The sequence below is a fragment of the Phoenix dactylifera genome, chromosome 7, assembly GCF_009389715.1.
Source record: "Phoenix dactylifera cultivar Barhee BC4 chromosome 7, palm_55x_up_171113_PBpolish2nd_filt_p, whole genome shotgun sequence".
NCBI lineage: Eukaryota > Viridiplantae > Streptophyta > Magnoliopsida > Arecales > Arecaceae > Phoenix > Phoenix dactylifera.
The window spans coordinates 6,212,673-6,239,078 of NC_052398.1; the positions used below are offsets into that span (position 1 = coordinate 6,212,673).

A 26,406-nucleotide genomic window follows, 5' to 3' on the forward strand; every position below is an offset into this window, starting at 1 on the left:
AGATGGATAAAAATTTTAAAAAATAAAATTAAAATGTAATTGGTTAAGAATATTTAAAAAATTATAAAGATGAGAAGCAGAAGCCAAGAAATAAATAAAACTTTATTGATTAATCATATTTTTACGTAGACACTCATAAAAAGAATTAAGAATACCTTAGTCACAAAATTTGACAGGTGAAATCTAAAACAACGTACTTCTCTCTTATTTGATAATATATATTGTAGATAAGGATGGTATGTTTAGCCTCGCAATTGAGCACAGAGAGTTTCCCAAAGTATATATACTGCCTCCCTAAAAATTAGACATTGCCCCCAACCACCGTTCTTAATCTTGCTCATGGCCTTCCTAATTTTTTTTTTGTATTTGGTTGATATCGATCGTATTCGCTAAACAAAAATGAACACCTTTACATATTTGATTCGTTTTCAACCTTGAACTCGAGATTCGTGGGATGTTGTTTCTCAAAATTTCATCTATGATTTCACTCACATTTGCATCTTAATTTGATAGCCAAGGCAAAGGGGAGATGTCGTGATGGTACAAAGATAGGAGGAATGCCAGCCTCCTGCCAAAAAAATGCCAGCCCAATCTTTTATCCAGAAGTTATTTTAGTAAAAACTAGCTATTATGCCTTGCTGATATGATATACCTAAAATCTTGATCCTTATATTCTTGACCAATACAAACTAATATATCTCAAGATATTGGCTGATGATATGATACCAACTTATCATCTAAGATTCGTTGGGATCTTTACTTCTTATTACCTTACATAGAGTTTTTCAATAATTATCAAAATCAATTAGCTGATTTTGGTTTCGCTTCATCGATCAGCTAGGATATATATCGATATTGCAAACATAGAAACGGGAGGATTTTTCTCAACTTTAGCTTGTGGTTGATGACTGTTCGAGTTAACCCTCAATACTGTTTGGAGTTTTGAAATAAGATGTAAACTATGAAGGTGGACGTTTCAATTATGAGGTTCGGAATGCATGGACCGCATGATAGGGATTCACAAGACTCATTCGAAATAATAATAAGAATAATAAAGTGAAGACTATAGAAGTCTGGCCACATGCAGCACACTCAGAAGCCTTTTGAGTTATGATACAGCAAACTAATATATACAAGCAATCACAACCCATAGTAAGATGGAGCCAAGACTTGTTTTTTTCTCATAAACCCATAGTAAGAACATATACATCAAAGCTTTAGAGCAAAATAGGTACATTTTCTTTCGGAGAAGAAAAGCACATACATGAAGAAAAACCTCCCCTTTCGTAAGACCAAAAAGATGTCTACAAAGGAGGGTTAATTAAAAGAACCTACCTTCTACCCTTTAACAAAGCCTTCCATCGATCCAGTCCCCCTTCATCTTTCTACTCCACAAGCTACGCACCTCATTGTCATGCGCTCTCCTTCAGCCGGCTCTCCGCCATCACCAGGAGGATTCCATCGGCATGATATGAAGACAACTACCAGGACGAAGAGGAACAATAAAAGCTTGGGGTCTTTTGAGGGCTGGTTTTGGTTTTGCTGGTGGATGGTGAGATTGATGACATTGGATGCATCCGAAGTTCGGGCCATAAACAACAACCTTCCAATCACAACACCTACAATGACACAAAGAAAAGCACATACCAATAGTTGAGGAATGCTATGATGGTTTCTTCTCGCTCTTTGGCGGTCCATCTTCTATGAAGCGAGTAATTAAGGACGATGGAAACCGGAAGCAGAAGGAAGAAATAATAAAAGAACGTATTTAAGAGAGAAGGAACCGAAACGACTCTTAAAAATTCACGTAGAGACGAACTTGGAAAGTATATCTTGGGAGATCACGTGGATATCGTTAAATCATTTATTATGGTATTAGTCATATGGCCGAGTGCAAGTTTTCCAAAGAAACGCGGACTGGTATCGCTTTTTCCTCTCCTCCCTCCTTCCTCTCTCTTCTCCTTCTCTTCCTTCAACTTTCCCTCTCTTCTCACCTCCTCCTCCTTCCTCGTCTCCTCTCTTTCTCCTCTGTTTATTATCAGTTGCCATGCAAGCATAAGCATCACTCTGACAAACATGTGATGGTACTAGACATCATATTAGTATTGTCTCAAACCTTGTTCTTTCTTTCTGAGGAAATCTTCTTCGTTTTTGAATCTGGATTTGGGCGCAGAAAAAAAAAAATTTTAGCATCCATTCAAATATCCTTGTACAGTTGCACTAGATGTTGATATTGAACATGCCTTTGGATGTGCATCTGTTTAGTGCTGGAAATGGACCAGGCTTGGGCTTAACGGATCAAAATTCCGGCTAATAACCTGACCCTGTGCCCCTTGTATCCAGCCCCACCCTTTCAAGTTCTAGTTCAAATCCTACTTCTGTCATAACAAATAGAGGTATTCAATATGGTTGATATCTGTGTTTCTACTTGCATTCTTGTCCGAAAAGCAGACTGCAGGCATATTAGCATGTACAGATTGATCCACCCTTAGTCCTAACCATCCATGTTTATTTGTGGATTTTATTGCCCAAACATGTGAATAGTGCAACCACAAAAAGATAGTTACCATTAATCTCTCACTCTATTCCTGTATCTATCTCTTGAGCACCATTGATTGGTATTTAACAGAGTTTGAGCATTGTGACATAGAAATGTTTTGATACTTAAAACTACGCATCTATGACTATTTGTAAATGGCTTTCATTGACCGAATTATTTCAGCTCCCATTTATTGCCAATCAGTTATATGACAGTTGTAAAGTAATTTAAATGTAAACTATTTACTTTGTATACCCAAAGAAAAGTAGATGTGATTAATGATGGTTACTTGTCAATTTTTTATTTAAGGGAGCTATATATAATACATTTGTTACGGATGAGATGGGATGCATGGATGCATTAATTTCTCCTTATGCTTTGATTATCCAACATTTATATTATGCATAATTTGCATGCTTTATTTTATTTCTGTTATCTAGAAATCCATCCTGCCCAGTAATATATATATGGGGAGTTTGGTTTCTCAATGTTTTCTACAGTTATGGTCTAGCAGTTCAGTATGTTTTAATCAATTTCATACCAAGGCATAAGTTAATTAAGTGGCAAGCATTGTACTCCCGGTTTTGCAAGATGGTTGAAAAGAAAGAAAGAGAGTATTTTTCTTCTAAAAAATCATTTTTGTTAAAATTTAAACAATCCTGGATCTGCACCATCCCACGTATTCTTTCAAAAAGAGAGTATTAAAAACGTAAAAGCAAAAAAAAAACTAAAATTCAATGAAGCAATAAAAGCCTCACTTAGTAATCTTTATAGAACCCTAAGGATTTTTATTTTCAAGAAAGAGAATATTTAAAAACCCATTAAAAAATAAATAAAATAAAAAATAATATATATATATATTTACAATTTTAATCATTGGAAGGTATATCAAGCACTCCAAACTCCTTCATTCATCCATCTGCATAAATCTCAAAACAGCTGTTCTGCGATTCAAAATTGGATTCATGCAAAAGGAAAATGAATCCTTCTTTCGCGCCCAAACCCTGGATTTAGATTGCAACCGGCAAGCACTAAGTGAGCAAGCGACCGCATAAACTGAACATAAAGAAAGAAGGGAAACAGTGATGATTATGGAAGGAGGAGGAGGAGGACTAAGAACCAACACCAGTCCTATTTGCGTGCAAGGCAGCTAGGCATGAGGAAAGAAACATCCCATGCACCGATAGAGGCCAGCAAACCCAAAAGCAAAACATCACGATGACTAGTTCTTTGCAGCAGAGGTTGCACTGCGATTCCCGAGAGCTCATAACAATGTTGGCAGTGAGAGACGATGCATGAGACACCGTAGCCGTAGTAGGCTCCACCGCCACTAGTCTAGAGGAAGGAGGTGACGGTAGGGGAGGATCCAAGGGTTGCACCACCACATAAGGAGGAGGACATGGAGGTGGAGGAGGTGGTGGGGGTTTCACCACAAGGCGCGAAGAGATTCAGGTAGAGGAGGAGCCGTAGGCTCTACTACTGGATAACGAGGCAGCTCCATTGTTAACCTATAGCAGGTTCGGAGAGGAACGATAAACAATAGGCTTCAGAAAATAATACGTCCAGTAACCGGAACTAAAGAGTACTTAGCATGGGGAGTAAGATAGTAGAATTCGGTGGGGAGAAGTATTTTCATTCCGACTGGAACTCATACAACAAAGTTGTCGAATTTAACTGAGTTGGTTGAGTCGCGCTTTGCGAGTAGTTTGACTTTTGTATAAATTCTACTTCGAATAAGACTCGGGCTTTTCGGCTTCGAGAGGAAATAGTAGAACCCATATTCTAAGGTGTGCGAGTGCCGTAAAATACGAACTTACTAAGGATCCATCCCCTGCAGCTAGGTTTTGGGAAGTATTGGTCTTTTTCTCAATGATCTGGTTAAAGAGAGCAACGGATACATCCTAGTTCTGCTCGTTTCTTGCTCGTGATTTTTATGGTCATTGGTATGTTGATCTTGGGCCATTTAACATGGTTGTCGGTGCTTTGATGGTCTGAAAGCTGAAGTTACTGCTTTTAAGTTACCCCTAGTTACATCCTGAATATCTCCATCGACATCTTAATCGTCTGATATATTCTGAACGAAGTGGAGGATAGACTTCTCTCTTGATTGAGCAGTTTTCATTAAGCATCAAAGTGTTCATACAGCTTGATTTATGTGTAGATGAATGAATTATTGTTGATTTTATTTCGCAGGAGGTTACATGTTCGATCCAAAAATAATAAATAATTTATAGGAGGCCCAAGACAACTGTTGGGGTCAAAGGCTATCTCAGTAATCAACAGATGAATATACATGCTCCGCTTCATAATGAAGCCCTACCCCATGGCTGAGGAATCATTGTGCTCCGCTTCAAGATGAAAGAGGACGAGATGCTCTCTAGCCGAAGGCCCTGGGTGCCACACCAACTATTGGCCATGGAACCTTGGGTGCGACTGCTATATTTGGCCCTTAGATATTGAGGAAAGGATTAGAGTATAGAGGGAACAAGACCATCTGAGTCATCACAACAGCAGCCGACTGCCTGCTGACGGTCAACAGCTTCACAAACCAATTGAGGAACCGAAGGCATGCCGAGATAAAGGTCAAGATCAATGCTCTAAAACCGCTGAAGCCAGATATCCTCATATTAAGGCGAAACAAAGTCTTCCGACAATCCTTTTTCGAAAACATCCTGCAGAATGATGTTTCCTTCTTCCCTCGCAAGCGGCAGAAGGTGGCGAACCAAGTAGAGCTCATACAGCCCAGATGGAGATGGAAGACTGTAAGGAAACCCCCCAACGTGGAGGAGCATCCTACCGTGCGAAAGTGGCAGGTTTTGGACCTTAGTTGGCCACGGAAAAAATCCCACCACCTAAGATTTTGAAGGGAGAAATTAAGCCGAGAAAAGAGACGTGATTCAGATAGGCGCAAAAGCCATACAAGGTGACACAGCAAAGCTCTCGAGCAAAAGGACGCCATTAAATGAGTCGCATCCACTGGTGACGAGCCGAGTCAGCCCGGTTCTGGATCGAAACGGGTAAACAAGCCGGCACAGCCCAGTAAAGGCGGAAATTCGAGCCGAGTTTCTAGCCGAATGAAACAAAAGCAGTTATAGTTAGGGCTGTCAACGAGCCAAACCGAGCCCGAGCCACAGCAGGCTCGGCTCGGCTCGTTCTATAAAAGTCTAGCTTGGACTCGGGCTCAGTACCGAGCCCTGCACTGGTCAAGGTGGGGTCGGCCTCCGCCAGCTGAAGCGGGCTAGATAGCCTACAATGTGGCTCAGCATTCCGGTTGTTCATGAAATAGCCTTGAGACACTTTCCCGTATTACCATATCTTCTCTTTTACATGGATGTACTCAAACTAACATTATCCAGAAATACGCCTCAAACGCTAACTATAACATTAGACAATAAACCAACAATGCCATTATACACTCCGATCATTCACGTAAACGGGCCACAGAAGTGACATCACAGAAGCACATAAACGTCGAACCACCAGTATCGCAAGCAGAAAAGTTGAAACCAGAAACAGGACCATCCTGCCACAGAGATGCATGCTCTTGGTCACCTTGCTCGACACCGGAGAAGAACAACATGGCAGTCTTCTGCTGAAGACATGGTTTTAATCATGCAAGCTTGTGTTGTTCATTCAATATAGCACATGAAGCATAATGCAGTGACTGGTACAATTGCAGACAGATGCAGTCAAATAAAAGATTCAACGGGTCTAAGTTCAGCTTGAGACATACCGCGAATAGTAAGGAATGAATTTTCGCCAAAGAAAGAACAACTCAGTCACCACTCATAACCACCAGCCAAACATTTTGAATTGTCAATAAACTGATGCCATGGCCAAACCAAAACCCTGATACACAACAGGAAAATGCCTAACGAGAAACGGGGATCCCGCAGCTCCAAATTTCGAAAAAAAGCTCACAAAGAATACAAAAAAAGGAAATCTTGACAAAAGTATAACCTATACAATTCATACTAGATCACTAGTTAATGCGAACATTAGAGTTAAATCTCTTGAGAAACCCATTAGAAGCTCATGTAGACATCGATATTTACAAGATTCGTACAAAGAAAAGAAGCATGAATTGTTTTCCACAAACTGTCAATGAGAATGAAGATACGGGATTCAGATGGCAACAAACAGCCCCATTGATCAACAGTAAGAAAGACGCTGTATAAACGTCGCCATGCAGAACTCTACATGACAAAATATAAAAAAGCATGAACCTCGATGCAAATACCAATTCAAAGTACTAGAAATTATCATATATCCCCCAAAAAATGTCAGGAAAAACAGGAGAGAAAGAGATCTGGCTGACTTAGTGAAGCACAAAGGAGGACAAATGTAGGGGACTAGTTCATCCCTAAGGCTAAAATGAGAGCCAGAGGGGCAGACGTGTAGTCCCGAAGTTGCCAGCTTCTACCAAAGCTGTTGGGATACCACCAACGGTAACATTCGAAGAATTGAACTAAATAAACACAAATAACAGGACATTGGAAAACAAGATCGCAAAAAAAAAATCACAGAACTCAAAACAAGAGCATAATTACAAAAGACGTTGATCTATAAAATTGATTAGAAAAATACAAATATCATGCAAAGTTTGGTCAACAAAGCACAGTAAATATCAAATTTTCCAATTCAATAGTCCAGCGGCCAACGCTCAAATCAAATATAGAAAAGAAGATTGTCCACATAAACAAATAAAACTTCAACAAGAAAAAAAAAACAATGCGAAACAACAGCAAAGAAGACCAAATAACATAGAATTTGTAGTTTGCCAATAGCCTCAGACATCCAAGGAAGGAAATTTGAGCAGCACAAGCTCTCAAGCCTGGCAAGGCGAAAGCTCTCAGGCGGCCACTGCGAATGTTTTGAGAAACAAGCCTTAGGATTTGTCATCATCAGCATCCTACTACGGAACCACAACATATAAAAAGTTCCAAAAACTCTCATCATCACAGTTCTCATTTTATACAGGAGATTGGAAATAGAAGAAAACAGCATTTCAAATAAAAATAATCAAACAGAACGAAATAATATCATTTACAAGCTTCAAGATCAGCTGAGCAACAACAACAGAATGTTTCAGAAGCACAAACTCCAAAGCTTACCATAGGCCAACGCACTAGGCGACTACTACATGTCTGATGAAAGCAACAATCCTGTCAAACCAGAATAAGATATGAGTCTTCTCATGATGCAGCCTCAGACATCCAAGGAAGGAAAAATTCAAGCAGCACAAGCTCTCAAGCCAGGCAAGGCGAAAGCTCTCAGGCGGCCACTGCGAATGTTTTGAGAAACAAGCCTTTGGGTTTGTCATCATTGGCATTCCATTTGAAGACTCATTTTAGCCACCCAAAACAAAAAACAGCCAAATTGCTAATATCGTGTTCATAATAATAATAATTGAAGGTAGCAAAATATTTAGAGAATGGACGAAGGATAATGAAAATATGACAAATATTAAAAAAAAAACTACAAAGACATCCAACACAAATTTTTGAAACAAAATCAAAAACCCAAGCACGATGGAATACATACAAATTCGGGTTTATTAAAATCACCATTTTCCAGGTAACATCAAAGTGTTATCAATTTTGACATTAAAACTTAAAAAACAAGTAAAAATAACCTTCAAATAGACTCAGTAAACATCCACAGAAGAAAAAGTTTAGGAGCTCTCAAGCCTGGAAGGCAAAGAGCTCTTATGAGAAACAAGACTTTGACTTGCTGCTGTTAACGACCGAGAAATTTAAAAAAAAAAATATGCATCATGTTTTCAAAAATTCAATTTCATCATCGGTCTTACAAACCAAAAGACCAATGATTTGAAGTTTCTAATACCAAAGTAACTATCCTTGTATGCAACAGATTCCGAAATCTATGGTAAAAGACTTAATTACAGAAATTTTAGCTTCAGACATCCAAGGAAGGAAAAGTTGAGCAACATAAGCTCTCAAGCCTGGCGAGGCGAAAGCTTTCAGGCGGCCACTGCGAATTTTGAGAAACAAGCCTTTGGATTTATCATCATCAGCAACTAGATTAATATTACCCAAAAAAAGAGCGCAAAAAGATCAAAACAAGTGGAAAAGACGCCACATAAAAAAGATCAAAAAATAAAGATTCAACCAAACGTAGAAAAAAAATGTAGAACTACACAACGAATTCGCGAGAAAGGAATTTCAACTTGAGGCGATCTCAGCCATCCAAGGAAGGATTTAACAGCAAAGGCTCTCAAGCCCGCTAGGCGAAAGCCCTCAGGCGGCCACTGCGAATGTTTTTGAGAAACAAGCCTTTAGATTTATCATCATCGATGCCCCAGCATAAGCCCATCTCACGATCCACAAATAATTCGACGATCGAGAACAAAAAAGAAAACGACTAAATAAGTAAAACATATGAAGAAAAAAGGGACCTCTTACCGACTTCAATCGATGAGAGGCGAGGCTTCTCTATGCCATGGCCATGGATGGCGGCGCCTAGGGTTTAGGGTTTAAAGGATGGGGAGGGTAGTAAACCAGAGCACACCACGGTCGATATATAGTGCTTGTTGGTGTAGCTCCAGAAGCTTCCATTGTTAGCGCACAGGCGAGCCCAGAACGGTAGCGGGCTTCGGCAAGGCCTTTCGTGATCATTTATAGGCCCCCACATTGTGTTTGGGCTGGCCCAATGTTAAGCCGGCAGTTGATACTCCACCGACGCAAGCATGGTTCGCGCACTGTTCAATATTTTATAATGAAATAGATTTTTCTCTATCTAAGAAAATCGTTCATGTGTTTAGTCAAAAATAATTTTAATTGACAATGTTTCTAGTGTGTTTTTTTACTTGCATGGAAAATAATTTTTTTCTATATGTTTGGCTGATGGAAGCGAGTTCTCAAAGCAACAAAAATTAAACACATAAGGCATATGATATAACTATAGTATCATGGAAAAAGGAACAAGTGATTGCTTTTTAGCTATAAAATGTGATTCTGAACTATTGTTATTATCCAACGAAAAAGAAAAGATTGCGTCTATCATCGTGGGATTAACTTACAAAAATCCCGGCTATTGATCATGCAAAGAGCCGCAACAATATAATTACTCTTATTATCATTTCAATATTTTTAAAGAAATAATTAATTATACCAAACATATTTTGAAATTTAAAAATTTAGAAATAGCTTTATTTTCTTTTTTTTTTTTAAGGACGACGCCAAATGGTTCTAATTTCTTTGATTTTTTTTTCATCTTATTTGATTTCTACTTCTTACAGGAGCACTTTTTCTATACCTTCGATAGATAAAAATTGAAAATATATCTTTGTCCCTTTTTCACCGGGTCTTTCTTCAAGCACTGCCTCCTATTTTATGTTTTCATGAGGCAATAGATCATTCTTTTGCTACATACATACATATTCTATATATATATATAATATATATGATATACGTTATATATATGTATATTTATATATATGTATATGTATATATATGTAATGTATATATATATATCTATATGTGTATATTTATATATATTGTGTATATATTATGTATATATAATATATATATATATGTATATGTATATATATATATATATATATATATATATATATAGACACACACATATCTATAGATATATGCATATATGTATGACTAATTGTTTGCATTGGTCTAATCCTTGTCGGGTTAAAACACATATTTGAAAATATATCAGATCAAGAAATAGTAGGATGGGAGAGGAATAAAATTATAAATACAATCTCTTTTTTTTTTTGATACATGGTACGAGACAAGCTTGCATAAGAAAAAAAAAATACAGTATTCCACAATCTGGGCCTAAGCTCGAGTATATACAATCCCATACGTATCTTCCAGCAGAATACCAGCTAAGTCGGGATGCAGATTATCTGCAGCATTGATGAAGAAATCTCCATGTAAAGTTTTGGCAACCATGCATCTAATCCTCCATTTGATTTCTCTCCTGCAGTAATATGTGTTGATCTAAACCATAAAACTCTTTGACATTGCATTATATCTTTGAACAAATAAATATTTCTATACATGGACACAGAAGTATCAGAGATTTATTATTGTAGCAGCAGAATCACCTTCTACCCAAAGATGATTTGCTTCTTACTTGTAAATTGCTACTGAATTCCTTCCAAAATCCAACAATCGGTGCATGCACATGTTAAGATCAACGAATCTTTTCCATTATTTTTTTGCTAATTGAACTTTTGGCTTTTTTTTTTTTTTGCTAGACTGAGTGATCTATACAACACGTGTACAGATGCATCTATAAAATCCGAATATAAAATATCACGAAGCTTTCGAGACAGCTTTTCATCCTCTGCTTATAGGGTACTACTGGCATGGTTAGCCACATACGTGGCCACCCAATCTGCAACTTTTTGGCTTTTTTAAATACATGTTTCATCTGGACCATCCCTCCGTCCCTCATCATCATCCAGATATCGTGAATCAAAAAATGGTCGGCAGCACGACCCTCGATCTCTCTGAATCCAACTGATAATCGTAGCCGAGTCATCCTCCAAAATGACTGAACTAGCTGAGAGCACACGCTGAACATGTCAAAGATCAACCTAGGCAACTCTCAGCTCCGCTCCAGAAATTTGGGATGGTCGTTTTTTTTTTTTTTGAACTTTTGGCTCTATTTGCGATGCATATTTATATGGGATTTTGATATTGTCAGCAGATGCCGTGGGATGGACGTCTTTTTTTTTCGTTTTTTTTTTGAAGAGGAAGCCAATAAGTGTTTGATATTAATGTGTTGAATATTGCAAACAAAAACAAAAACGTGGATTCGAATGCTTCTAATTTTCTGAATCGGCAACTACTTCTTTACACATTTAAAAACTGGACTGGTGGTTGGACCAAATCCATAGCTCTTGATGGACCACATGAATTGTGGAGAAACGCGCAAAAATAAAAATTTAGAAAAAAGTGCAATACATACTACTGTTGCATATCGTTTTGTAGTTGGATCGGTCCACCAGCTCAGGACATGATCCAACTAAAATTTATATTGTTTTAGAAGTGATCATTTGTTGGATCAGGTCGGCGGCTTAGGATCAATCCAACTACGGAGCAAAATGTAGAGAAACAGATAAAACAAAAAGAGCACAATATATGTGCTCCTACGGATGTTGCTTTGTAGTTGAATTTGTCTATCAACCCAGTGGATTTGATTCAACTAAAAATTATAGTGATTGAGGATGATCACCCCAAATATGGTATAGGGGCGATCCAAGTTTACCGCTCTTTTTTTTTTTGCTTTAACGGATTTTTCATACAACGCGTGTACGAATACACCCAAGAAAATTAAAATACACAATCTCATTGAGTATCAGTGGCATCTCCCTCTCTCCTACTCACAGGACGTATCCTGAGTGGTGGGCCGCGTATACAACCACCTAGTTAGCCGTCCCATTGGCCTCTCTGAATACATGCTTGGCCTCAAAGGCCACACCATCCCTCACCATCACCCAATGTCCCGGATTAGAGGGTGGTCTGTGCTCTCACCACTCCGCCGAATCCACCCAATAACCGTAGCCGAATCGCCCTCCAAGATGATCGAGTTGGCCCGCAGCTCCTGCTGTGCATGGCGAAGATCTGCCCAGGCAGCTCGCAACTCCACCCCTAGAACTGATATATCGAACAACCGGCAACTGCCCGCTGCCACTACCCTGGAATGAGGGTGTGAGGCCCAATAGTCCCACATCGGAAAGACTCGTTCCAGAGCCTGGACATATGAAGCGGGTGTCTCCAAATCCTGCAGACGCGTTTGGGTGGAAAACAAAACCGGGGAGGGGTGAAGGACGCTTGCGTGAAGCCCCAGAACCGGACAATATCTGGCAGGAGAGCCCCGTGTTCCCCCCTCATGTGGCCCCCACGTGGGCACTGGGTGCCTCACGTGCCTCGCAGAGGCGGGGGCGTGACATTTTGGTATCAGAGCCGAGGACGGCTCTTGTCCGATGGTGGGAAGGGTGTGAGGCCAATAGTCCCACATCGGAAAGACTCGTTCCAAAGCCTGGGCATATGAGGCGGGTGTCTCCAAATCCTGCAGACGCGTTTTGGGTGGAAAACAAAACTGGGGAGGGGTGAAGGACGCTTGCGTGAAGCCTGGAACCGGACAATATCTGGCAGGGGAGCCCCGTGTTCCCCCCTCATGTGGCCCCCACGTGGGCACTGGGTGCCTCACGTGCTCGCAGAGGCGGGGGCGTGACATTTGGTATCAGAGCCGAGGACGGCTCTTGTCCGATGGTGGGAAGGGTGTGAGGCCCAATAGTCCCACATCGGAAAGACTCGTTCCAGAGCCTGGGCATATGAGGCGGGTGTCTCCAAATCCTGCAGACGCGTTTTGGGTGGAAAACAAAACCGGGGAGGGGGTGAAGGACGCTTGCGTGAAGCCCCAGAACCGGACAATATCTGGCAGGGGAGCCCCGTGTTCCCCCTCATGTGGCCCCCACGTGGGCACTAGGTGCCTCACGTGCCTCGCAGAGGCGGGGCGTGACAGAGGGTCTCGTATAACAAAGCCTGCCTCGCCTTGCGTACCTCATCCAACACCGACTCGTCAAAGTTGATCTTGAGGAAGCTCGGAGGTGGGGGCTTTCAGGTAAAAAACACCGTCCGAGGAGCTGCCTGAGCAGAGAAGGAACCCCAGGTGTCCCGAGCGATCAAGGGTGTATCTGAAGGGATGGTGAGTCTGGACTCCATCCCCAGTGCTCGAGCAGACTCCACAACAAACCTCGGCGACATCCTGCGCTCGCCGAAGGTGCGAGCGTTCCTTGCTAGCCAAATCTGATAGGCTGTGCAAGTTGCTCTGATGGCCTCCTGACATGTTCCGAGACTGGCCAACCACTGTCATATCATCTGTAGGAAAAGTCGCCTCTCACGCCACGCCTCCTCTAGGATCCCTGTCCACTGCCATGTCGACCTCGCCGAAGTGCACTGAAATAGCACATGGTCTACATACTCCTCTGCACCGCAAGCCCCGCACTCCGCAGGGATTCCCAAACCACGCCTACTCAGCACTGCTCTCGTTGGAAGGCGGCTCACGTCACCTTCCATAAGAAAGTGCTGCCCTCGGGTGGAGCCCCGACCTCCAGATTCAGGCGCAGTCCGGTCCCCGCTCATGCTCCTGCTGGATAATTGGGGATAGATCATCCAGTCTGATACTGGCCCTGCATGAGGTGCCCCAAACCCTGACGTCTGGCCCCTCACATTCTGGTACTGGAAGGGATCGGATCCTTTCAGCAAGATGTACCTCGAACAACTGATGTAGTTTGGCCTCATCCCACTCTGCCCTCCCTGATGCTAGGAGGTCGCACATCCGGAGCCACTTTGCTGCCTCAGAATCCACCGTAGCTGGCCAACTTCGTCCACATCTCAAAGGAAAGTATCCACCATAATTTACCGCCCTATAGGATCACCACAATATAACTAAATAAGACGATTTCATCCTCTCATCACTTTTGATTCTTGGTCATCACTCCGTACCCAACATTCCCCATATTGCCATCATAACAGTCCCCAAATCGAGTTGGCGTCTGGTGCCGGTTGGGCTGTATTTAAGCCAGATCAGATCGCGTGTTATTAAGACCCGTGTTCCCTCGGCCTCGGCGAGCTCAGGAGTTCATAACGAGGCAGATCGTCGACCAGGAAGACCGTCCCCTCAGGATTAAAACCCCCGATCCCCCTGGTTATTTCTTTCAAGCTCTTATCATGGCGGTTCGTCCCCCCCTTCTTCCCTCGAAACCCAAGAACCAAAACCGGACAAATCCGAGCAGGAGAAACTCCAAATCCGGCCCCCAGGATCCTTCCTCCCTCCCTCTTCCCTCCTCCATTCCTCCTCGCGCCTCTGCCGCGGCCGCCGAAAACCCTCAACCCCAACCCCCTCCAATTTCTAAACTCCAACCCTAACCTCAATCCGAACCCAGCCGTCGTGACCTCGCTGCCTCCATCAGTTCCAGCCTTTCGCCCGTCGTGGCGGCCCCTAGGCGCCCCTCCTGTCCCCCAGTATTCCATCCCGAATCCCAGCTTCCTGGGTCCGATGGCTCAAAACCCCAGCTACCAGCCGCCAGGGATCTTGGCCCCTGTCCCGATCATGCTTCACGGGGCGGCGAGCGGCGCCGGAGCCGTGACGGCCTCCGTTTCACCCATGCCGCCCGTTGGCGCATACCAGTTCCCCCCCGGTCAGCCCCCCACTCCGCCCCGGTGCCCTACGGCAGGTTCCCAATGGATATATGGGATTTCCCGCGCCTTCACCGCAGGCTCCGGCTGCGATACCTCCACCTTGTGGGTTTTCTTGAATTTGCCTTGCCGATGTTTTGGCGTGAGGCTTCTCTTTAAATTAAATATCATTGTTGCTTGCTTTTAAGTAGATGACGGTTTATTATATCCGATCTGGCTTTAGTTTTTTATAACCTATGATTATAACTAGCTTTCGTCGTGTATAATTAAATCTCTTGTTTTTCTTCTTGTTTTTTTTTCTTTTTTTGGTTCGCATGAACAATAGGAGATGACAATGGTGGTAATGTGTAGCTAGGAAATGTTAGATACATTAGGATTCATTGTGCTATATGAGAGTTGGTTGTTGGATTTAGTGGGATGGGTGACGGGAGGTAAGGGAGAAGCATCGGGAAAGAGAAGAAAACCTATCGGTTTGGCTAGATAAGGGATGCTTTTGATATCGATGGCTAGATTATTTCATCTTTACAGCATCGTCCTATGGTTTCCTGGTGAGAAAGATCGGCAGGCTTCCTCTTGCGGTTCGTAAAAGATCACTTCCACTGCTGTGTTTGGTATGCTTAAATTCTCCTGGCTACAATGAATATATAGCATCTAGCTGTATTTTGAATATGATTTGTGCCCTGCAAACTTTTAGTTAGCTTTTTGCATGAAAAAGTGACTTTCATTGCTACTTCTACAAATTTACAGTATGGTACCGTTTATGAGACCAAAGAACATTTTTTCCCCTCACGGCTTTCATGGATGCATAATTTTTTTTTTCAACAGTGGATCATGTTAGCATCTGACTGTGGTTGCAATATGTCTCGAGGTACAATAATCTTCTTTGATTACATATTATGTACACTCTTTATCTTCCTTTACCCAATCGTTCTTCCCTGTTCCGTACTTTTGTACTATTTTTGATTTTATAAGAGCTTAGAAATAGTGACGCCTTTCATATGTTGTCACAATTGAATAGTGTATTGCCATGATTGAGCTTGACAAGTCTCACAAATGCTCAAACTCACTCTTACCTGGGATAACTTCTGAAGATTGTGTTCAAGAATGTAGACAAGGTAAGTGCAATTTTACATACTTTGTTTTATGAAATAGATGCTATTTTTTGGGCATGCCCCCCCAGGTTAGCTGTTCAAATGGTGATAGTTGCCACACTTGTGCTGCGCATCTCTTGTATGCTTTATGTTGTGTGGTAACATGTTTAAATTGTTCTTGTCTACTATTTTAATTTTCCTTTGTAAGTAACATGCTTGCTAAGATGTTTTTACTCATTGCTGGTAAGTCTATAGATTCTGTCTGAGACGTTTGCATATATGTTTTTGTGTTTCTGCAGGGGTGCCCCGTTATCCTGCACCATACCTAACTATGACTCATCCTGGTTTTCCTCCACGCGCAATTACACCAATTGGTGTGATACCCCAACTTCCACAACCTCCTGTTCCAAGGATTCGTGGCGTTCCTCCTATTGTTACCCCTGTGGTCAGGCCAGTTGTCCCTATTGTTCCACCAACAGAAAAGCCACAGACCACAGTTTATGTTGGCAAGATTGCGCTCACAGTAGATGATGAGTTTCTGCTGTCTTTTCTTCGGGTGAGTTTATATCTTATATGTTGCAGAAATAATTGTGTCATATAATTTTGAAGTTGTTTTGATGTGTAATTTTTATTTCCTTTTTTTTTCAAGATTTGTGGGCCGGTGAAGTGTTGGAAACGTGCTCAAGATCCCTCTAACGGAACTCCTAAGGGCTTTGGGTTTGTGAATTTGAGTCTGCTGAAGGAGTTTCTTCGGGCATTGCGCTTGTTGAGTAATTTGAACATCGATGGACAAGAGCTGGTGGTATGGTTGTCCTCCTACTTTACTTTCAGACATTACCATGTGAATACCATCGTTTTTTTTCAATTATTGAATGCTGATGAGGTGTGTGAAAAACTATTTTCAAGAAAAAGCTCACTTGATCTACCAAGAATCAAATTTGTCATATGAATTCATTTTATTGGTTCTTTTTAAGCTCTACATGCAGTACAGATTCACGGATCTATTCTTGGTACACGATCTAATTTAGAAGGCATGCCAGTTCTCTCTCTCTCTCTCTCTCTCTCTCTCTCTCTCTCTCTCTCTCTCTCTCTCTCACTCTCTCCCTTTCCCTCCCCCAAGCAATTTTTCCAGGGAAAAAATTGATCCTTGTAATTGTAATTGGGCTAAAATCAATTAAATGACTGTGCTTTTGTTATTGTTATTTTGTTTGGTCCATGGATTTATCATGATTGCCCTTGTCGTTTTTCAAACATGGATTTCTCATCTAATATGCAGATGACAATAAGATGAGACATGATGAGACTTTTAGTATAATTTTTTTGTTGGTGATTTCATTGGGTTGTTGCAGTGTTTCGAACAGTGCTTTATTTCTCACAAGAAAGCACTGTTGACTGTTTAATGCATTACTTGTCATGCAGGATGAAATTTAAGGCTAGAAATTTATATCCCTGGTTTGTTACATTTGGATGTGCTAATTCCTATGTAGTTTGCAATTTTTGTGCATCATATGCTCCCCAAATTTGGATTGAACTTGTTCTCTATGTTTGTTATTCATCTCATACTGTTTGTCATTGATCATGTTTTGATCATGGGATAAAATTTGATGTCTTTTCAGCTAAAGTTGACCAAGCAACCAGGAAATATCTTGAGCTCTATGTTTGAAAGGAAACTGAACGAGAAAAGCTCAAAGAAACTGAAGCTTGTGCTGCTGATAAAGAGAGTGAAAATGCAGCAGGTGTTGAAAAGCGAGAGCCTCCAAAGCCAGTTGTAGGACAAAAGGGAAACGATTCAGAAGATTCCAGAACTAAAGAAAATCAAGAGAACATCCAGAAATTTGGTATTGTTGCAGATGAGATAGTCAGGCCGATAGAGATGCTCTTGAGAAACTAACAAATATGATAGAGGAAAGATTAAAGACTAAACCTCTGCCTCCTCCCCCCCCACCAGCACAGACCCCTGCTGATGGTTCTGCTAAGTCAAATTCTGAAGGTCTTTCAAAATCGAGGGATGGGGACTCAGACATGGGTATTATGAAAAGCGGTGAGTCAATTTCTATTAGTTTTTTTTAAAGAATAATTTGGTACACTACTTTCATTGCATTGTTGCGCTGTTGTAACATATTGTATTCTTATTGTTGCAGATGCTGCTGGAGATAAGAATGATGATGAAACAACAAGTGAAAATAAGCCAGCAACTGATTATTACAAGCCTGAGACTGGTTCACCTGATAAGAGCAGGAAGCATGATGGTAAGATCAAATATCGAGATAGGGACCATGATTTGAAACGGGAGAAGGAAAGGGAACTGGAGAGAAATGAGAGGGGACGAGAGCGAGAGAGAGTTAGGAGGGAGAAGGAAAGAGAGCTGAAGTTGAGAGAGGCTGAGCGATTGTATAAAGAACGTCTTAAGGAGTGGGAAGCTAGAGAAAGAAGAAAGAGTACCAGCAGCAGTAACGAGAAGGAACGAGAGAAGGAAAGAGAACGGGAAACGCCGCAGAGAGATCCTGAAGAAGGAAGATGACGGTGATGATGATGATTCAAGCAAAAGAAGGTGTAGGAGCAGCACGCGTGAGGGGAAGAGGAGAAAGAGACGGAGGGAGGAGGAGGATGACTTGGTTTGATAGCTTAAAAGAGGAGGAAGAAATTGCCGAAGCAAAGAGGAGGGCAATTGCAGAGCAGCCATCTAAAGATGACACAAAGCCTCCTTCTGATATGATTACTGAGAATGAAAAACCTGTGATGCAAGAAGGAAAAACTGCTGAAGGCACACAAATTGCTCCAGACCAGGCTTATGAAAGCATTTCTGGTAATGGTGATACCCCTGGTAAATTTATTGGACATTTGTTATGGCATGGATTGCCTCTTCACTGGCTTATTTTCTGATGTCATATGGATCTTCATTGTTACAGGTGATGGAATCTACAGAAACAGCAGCAGTGACGAATTGACTGCAGCAATGGACATGAAGCAGAGTAAACAATGCTCCAACTAGAAAGCTGGGGTTTGGTCTTATAGGTTCAGGGAAACGAACAACTGTACTATCTGTTTTTCATGAAGAGGATGATGAAGATGTAGATGAGAAAAAGATCAGACCTCTTGTGCCCATCGATTATTCTGCTGAGGAAGCGCAGGCTGTCCAGACTAATGCTTCCGGGGCACCCGCAAATCGGGCAGCTGCTGCTGAATTTGCCAAGAGCATCTCTAACACTAACCCTAAAGAAAAGAAAGCTGAAATGGAAAAGGAAAGAAGTAGAAGGTCTAATTACAGATGGAGTCGGAGAGAGCGAGATAGAAACAATGATGAGAGTACCCGTGGCAAGGATGAGAGGAAGGAGAAGATGCATGATCAGGAAAGGGTACGAGAAGATAAGTTGAAAACAGAAAACAAGAAGCTTTTGGATGCAAAACAGTTGATTGATATGATCCCAAAGACTAAAGAAGAACTATTTGTTTACAAAATTAATTGGGATATATATGACAAGGTGTGGAAACTTTTCCTTTGTTTTGCTGCAATTATTGTCGTTTTCCTTTATCATATGCTGCATATGAAATCAGAATAAATAGTTAGTGCACCTATTTGTAGATCTTACGTGTTTGAGGTACCTTCATGCATTATTGTTAGTTAATAATGCTAATTTGTTAATGCAGAGTTTGCTATTGTTGGTATTTGGTAGGTTCCATCTACAGTTTTCTTAAAAAACGAGAGGTTCTGAATGGTAACTTCCTGAAAAATAATATGTCAAATAACTAAGCTGGAAATTCCCTGATCATACAATTTTATACATTTTGTTTCAGCTGTTGCTTATATATGTTTGTCATGTTTCTGATGCCTTAATTTTAACAGCATGAGTTGCATGAGAGAATGAGACCGTGGATTTCAAAGAAAATAACTGAATTTCTTGGAGAGGAGGAAGCAACACTGGTTGACTACATTGTGTCCTGTATCAAAGATCACATGCACGCATCGAAATTGCTAGGACAGCTTTCATCTATCTTGGATGATGAGGCAGAAATGTTTCTCCTGAAGATGTGGAGGATGTTAATTTTTTGAAATCAAGAGAGTTGAGACCGGTCTACAGGTGAAACCAAGTGTCTAACTGCCAGGTTGCATTTCCTTTCATTGTCTTAATTATCTTTTTCTTGCATTGTTTTTCTTTTGTCAAAGTTATTGTTATAGTATTGTAGAGAACAGAAATTATAAATAGTCATTTCCACTGAATGCTTGTTTATGTGATCATCAATCTCTAGCATCACATACCAGGATTTATGGCTGATTGGTGAAGGATCCGTATTTGCTCTCTATTTGTTTCTACCTGCCATTCTCAATATTGTCTCAGAGATGATCATGAAGGGCCTTAGTACATTTGAGGTTCAAATTTTGCAGTGCTTCCATGAAAAAAGAAGAGCGCTCTCTTGTGAGAGGACAAGTCTTAACCGGTAGGTATTGTATCAATTGCAAGTACCTTATACGTGTAAGGGCTTGCTTTACTTTGCTTGCTTCATTTAATTATTGTAATATATTATGTGCTTGGTAGCTTCATCATGCAGCTTGATGGTATATGTTATCCAGGCCTTTTATATATTCAAGCTTGCCATGCAGATGGTAAACCAGTGGAAGTCCAGATCCGATAGGTTTGTTTAGGCACATGTTGACCAGAATTTGTATATCTAGTGTGTGGTGTGACTTGTGAGAAGCCTTGATCACAGCCACAAAGATAATAGTACAGACTTTACAGGTGCCCATATTTAGGCATGGATCATAATGCTTCTGAACTGTTTTATAAATGAAACCAGAATTATTTGTAATTTAATGTTTTTCTCAGAAGTGATCACAGTGTTATTTGGACATTTCTTGCACATTGAGAACTTGCTAATCAACTCTGATGTAACATTCTATGTATGTCTTCATAATTGCAGATAGAGCACCTGCTAGTTCATCAGTTAGTGCATGAATGTTTGCAAGTGGTAGGAACTTCAACCATTTCGTCCATTACTTGAGGCAAAATAAATGGTCATGGGAAAAAACATATACAGCAGTCGAAGTTGTAAATGATTTTTCACCCTCTTTGCTTGGTTTGATTATAATGATATCACCAATTGTTGTAAGCCAAGTCAGGTCACTCCCTTGAGTTCCCCCTATTTCATATCTTTTTTGTGATTGTGGTTATTGAGCGACAATTCACAGAAAAAAAGGATTGATATTTTGAGTCACATAATCCAATTGCTCTGAAAGGTGGACCTGAATATGAGAAATGTTTGATCATCAAAGACCTTAGTTTTCAAAGTATCATGCATTACGAGTCAGAAAGGCAGACCTGGATATGAGAGAGATTCGATCATCAATACTTGAGGTTTCAAGTATCATGCATTGCTCGCAATGATCATTAATTGGTCATATGCAAATTATCTTTTGTTGGCATGGAAAGACAAATATGAAGATGTACAAGGATACTTACAGCTAAGTTTGGATTGCACCATAGAGATGAATATTCTGCTGCTTCGGCGCCTTTTGAATACATCCGGTCCTTGGCTAATTGTGCATGCAGTTCCGGTACTCTTCAATATTCCTTCTTGTCGGTGTTTAACATTGCTTCAGAAATTATTGCATACAAATGTCTTGGAACCAGAAACTAGCATAAACGTTTATGCAGGATATCATATTTTATAATTGTGTTCAATGTTGCCCTACGTCTCCTGCCTGGTAAAGAAAATGATATGGATGAAGTTCTCTTGACTTGCCGTTATATCTTTTCACATGCTTCTCTGTTTCTTATTTAAGTTTTTTTTTACTGAATTCGCTATTTTTATTGATGAACTAGCTATACTACCATGGGGCTCGTAAGGGCCTTTGTAGACCTGATTATCGGCTTGTCTGTCAATTTGTATCTGGATGTCTCATGGCCTGGTAGTTGCACTCCATAGGAATGTTTTCCCCTTTTCTATGGAAACAGCAGTTTACTTACTTAGAATGCTACTTTTTGGGTCCCTCCCACCACCACGGCCCCCCAATTTCTTATGTGGTTCCCCCGCCAATTTCTGATCTGAGCTTGGGGGTAGTGCTTTCCAGTAATCATGCTGATCAGTGTTGTGCCGATTCAAACTTATCAAAGCAAATGAACCTTGAAATTGGGTTCGTTGGGTTCTGGACTTACAAGGACGTAAACAATTAAGCAGATGGGTCATATTATTTTTTTTAGCTAAGGGATAGGTCATATTTGATGTGCAACCAATTTCATGCCATGCGGAATTATTTGAGTTCCTTTTGAATCAATTCTCAAACACGAACGTGTGTTTTTCTATTAGTTTATATGAAATACGGTTTAAATTGGGGTAGCTGAAAGTTTGATTGGCTGCTTCCATTTTTTGAACGAATCCGTACTCGGAGGTCTTTGGTTCCGTCGTTCTCTTCACTTGTACAATTTGCAGTGATGCGGTGTTCGATACCATAAGGTTGTTTCGATGACTTACTCAAAAAAAAACTTCCGATTATGTGAAAGATGGTTTTGCACTTTTTGTGCGCTTACACCTTTCTGTCGCATCTCTGTCCATGTATTTTGTTCTACTTCTATGATGAATTATATATGGTGCAATGTTCCAGGTTTGGAGACTGCATCACCTTGTATTCCTTCAAGCTGCCTAAATTCATTCAGGTCTGACTTGGGGCAAATGGAAATCGATTAACCGATGGCTAAATGTCAAATTATATTGATGGTTTTGGTTATTTTTAGCTGACATCAAGGGGGTCACATTGTAATTTAGCCATACCGATTGAATGCTCTCCCCGCCCCCCAAGGCCCCAACGGGGTAAAAAAACAAAAAACTTTGCTTTATATAGCTCATGTTGAGTGGGAGGAATGGATTTCGTAATTTTGAATATCAGTTGATGCCTGAAGCTTAATATGATTCATCTTTCGTCACTAGCTGCTGTAATGATTTGTGAGCGTGGAGTTAGAAAACTCATTTAAGCCTAGTGACTGGTTGCCGCTTTTCATCGAAGGTTGTCATTTTTTTTTGAAAAAAACATAAATTCCAAGGAATTCATTCTTGAAGCAGCGTGAGATTTTTGAAGAGAAGGATGGTTTGTGATTTGAGTACTTCCATCTAGATACCCATGGTCCTCCATGTTCTCTTGAACGGGGACTCCAAAATAATGTAGGTAATCCGTGCTGCAACAGCTTACCAATCAACATAAAAATTGATCTTAACCAGCAGGCTCATGATGTGATCTGCATGTTGAATCAAAGGGGAAAATTTTAATAGATGGACGTGGTCCCATCGCTAGGTCATGCATCTCGTTCTGAGTTTTCTATTATTATGAGGGTGTAAACGAGTTGGTAATGCCCAAAATTAATGGATACGAATTATTTAATCTTCTTTTCAAATCATTTAATAGAATTTATCGTCAACATATTGTTCTACTTTTCATGATACATGAGCTGTTGATATCACACCTTAAGATTGACCTTGTGGATGATCAAATTGATTCATGGGCTTGTAGCTTGTTTAGGCTTTTGTGGAAGCTTTGCAATGTTTTATACACGTTGCTCTAGCATTTTGATTTATTAACTAGAATAAGATTAGCAGCGGCTCTCATGGAATGTATACCGTAAGTTTCTTTAATATACACCTAGCGACGATCCAATATATAACTCTATATAAATTGATATATATTTTTTAGAATATGGCATTTACTAGTACATGTTGTATAAGGCTGCAAATGTAGGTTAACCCGTGATCCGAGTCAATCCGACCCACTTAGATCCGACCCGACCCGATCCGACCCATTTAAAATTTGGATAATTTTAGATTTTCAATCTTACAATCCGATCCGACCTGACCCAAATCTGTAAAATTATTTGGACACGTGGACTGTAGCCCGCTAGGGTACAAACACGAATTCCGAATCCATGGATGAATTGATCTGAATCGGACCCCGACTTGAACTGAACCCGAATTTTTTGAGTTGGGTTCGGGTTATACATGGAATGGACCTGACCTGACTTAAATGACCCGTTGAGTCAAAAAATGTAGCAGTGGACCCGATAGAGTCGGGTCTGGATCTAAAATTAGGACCCGAACAAGAAACCGGGTTGGGTCGGAGTCACTTATGACCCAATCCGACCTGACCCAACCCATTTGCACCCCTAATGCTATATGGTTAGGTAATACATATCTAGCAAAATAGTCATCCAGCATCCTAATACGTACCTTCAGATAAAGTGATATATAGTTTTCAGAATATGGTGTTTATCAGTATACACTACAAGGCGAGGTGCTACATATCTAGCACAATAGTCATTAAATATTCCAACACATATTTTTACGTAAATTGATATGTAATTTTCAGAACATAATATTCACTAATACATAGTCCATGGTTAGGTAATATGCATCATAAATTTCTTTAATCTTGAAAAAGAAAAAATTTGGAAAAGAAAAAAAAGAACTCGGGGAGGAGAAGGAAGGCCCTACAGACGGGAGAAATAGTTTGACGAGAAAGAGGATAGATAGAGAGAGGTTTCATGAGGAAGAAGAGAGTATGTGGATGGATAACCTCTCTTTATGCGCCCTATTTTCTTTCTTTTTTTTTTTTTAATTATGGCACTCGCGGACACCGCTGGTAGTAGGAGCCACATTTCAATTGACTTTTGAGTTTTCTTTTTAAGATAGAGGCTAGAGAAGATGTCACAAAATAGAACATGCATCCCATGCGATATTCCCTAGCGCATGTATGAGAGGGTTTTTGTTCGCATCGTCCAAGCAAGTTCTTAGAAGACGCTTTTCCCAAGTGAAGTCTTTGCATTGATACTTGCGTGCGTCCTCTAGCTGCTACCTGATGCCTGACTTCCATACCAAGGGAATAAAATGGCAACTTTTATGTGCGATACACTGGATTGATACAAGGGGGAGAAGTTATGCGGACCGCCATCATTAGTTCTGTAGGAGAGGAAGTATTTAGTGGCTTGTTTTAATCCTAGCAATCTGTTAAACTACGTCCTTTGGAAAAGTTCACTACCATTTGCCTCTGAACAAAAATCATATGGGGTTATTACAAGAGAATAAATATGGGGACAACTTCTTATTTTACCACGTTTCTTTAATTGCGCATCTTAAAAAAAAAAACCCAAAAATCATAGGTCCTTCTCCTAACGAAGTCATCAGTTTTGTGCCTTAAAAAAAAAAATCAAAAAAAAAATTACCGTCCATACTACAGAGTCAAGTAATACACACTAAGCAAATTAGTTATTTAGAAAGTAATATACACATTTAGATAAATGGATACACAATTTCTAAAATATGAAGTTTATTAATGCACGGTACATGATCAAAATATACACAATTAGAAAATTAATCATCTAATAACCCAATACACACTTCCAAGTAAGTTAATATACAGTTTTCCGAATATCATATTCACCAATACATACTAGATTGCTGGTGATATACATTTGTTGACCTTCTAATGCATACTGTAAGCTTATCCAATATACACTTTCAGATAAATCGATAAATAATTTTTAGAATATGTTTTTTTATCAGTATACACCAAATGGCCGGATGATACATATCTGGCTATTAATCATCTCTCATTTATTTTTTTTTAAAGTTACGAGATTGACAGACTCGATTAGTAGCAGGAGTCTTATTCTGATTTGACTTTTGGGTTTCTTTTTTAAGATGAGCATTCAAAAAAATGTGGCAAAACAAGAGTTCTGTTCTATAAAATATTTTATAGTGCCCGCCCCATATGCTTTCTGTTCTATTTGCCTGTTGTATGACTATACATACTGTAATTAGAATGTAGGGAGTTCGACCATCTAAGGCCCAACTTTTGATAAGCCTCCACTTAATTACACTTCAATAAAATCCATGATCATGGACCTTAATGGGAAATCTATCAGGTCACTATGTCAGAGAGAGATATCAAGGGAAATCTAGAATATCAATTCCACTTATGGGTTCCAAGCTCTACACAAATACTATATTTTTTACATGCATGGCATGTACCAAACACTAGTTATGGTAACTAAAATTTATAATAGTTTGTACCAATGAAGAAAGGAAATTTATTTATTCTCGATTGAAGCCTTGGCAGATTGCCAACATTAGTCTTATAGATTTCCACAATGGAATTTTTGGAAGATCAAATTTGTACAAAAAGAAGAACTATTAAATATATGCATAATGTATGCCCAATTAAATCATATACATAATGTGAAAGGAAATACATGTTTTATCTTGGTGATTATTCCATGTTCTAATAACTTATACTGTAATAAGAACTGCTGTAATGTTTACACTCTTACCCGGCAAATAGTGATCCAAAATACTATACATTCAAGTACAATTATAGTGACAATTTATTAATCAGAGTCGCGTCAGATGAGGTAGGCCCAATTCGTCTAGCCTCTTTATTTTAAAAATTAGATGAACAGCTTTTATCCAAGAAGTTACATGTATAACAGCTTTATGTTGTGGTTGTTATATGAACATAAAAATTTTAGCTGACAAAAATAAAGCCAGAAGAAGAATATCCATGTCACGAAGCTTTCCAATCTTCATCTAATTTTGCAAGGCA

At 40.1% G+C, this 26,406-nt stretch overlaps 1 long non-coding RNA gene, 4 other non-coding genes and 1 pseudogene across 6 annotated transcripts; 1 reads left to right on the forward strand and 5 right to left on the reverse strand.

Moving 5' to 3' along the window:
* Positions 1–4,417: 4,417 nt before the first annotated feature.
* LOC113462922 lies at positions 4,418–8,958 on the reverse strand. Of its 2 annotated transcripts, none has more exons than XR_005512498.1 (2): positions 6,273–8,958; positions 4,418–6,062 (listed from the first exon to the last, which is right to left on the reverse strand). It is a non-coding gene; the product is annotated as an uncharacterized LOC113462922 (long non-coding RNA). The 2 variants fall into 2 exon arrangements; XR_003386260.2 differs by having other exon boundaries at positions 4,418–6,128.
* LOC120111432 lies at positions 7,325–7,449 on the reverse strand. Its single transcript, XR_005512618.1, has one exon. It is a non-coding gene; the product is annotated as a small nucleolar RNA SNORD14 (small nucleolar RNA).
* Positions 7,744–7,870, reverse strand: LOC120111433. Its single transcript, XR_005512619.1, has one exon. It is a non-coding gene; the product is annotated as a small nucleolar RNA SNORD14 (small nucleolar RNA).
* On the reverse strand, positions 8,455–8,578 carry LOC113462923. The gene has a single exon (XR_003386261.2). It is a non-coding gene; the product is annotated as a small nucleolar RNA SNORD14 (small nucleolar RNA).
* On the reverse strand, positions 8,737–8,858 carry LOC113462924. The gene has a single exon (XR_003386262.2). It is a non-coding gene; the product is annotated as a small nucleolar RNA SNORD14 (small nucleolar RNA).
* A 6,232-nt stretch (positions 8,959–15,190) lies between the features above and the next one.
* Positions 15,191–20,723, forward strand: LOC103710060 (annotated as a pseudogene).
* Positions 20,724–26,406: the final 5,683 nt, after the last annotated feature.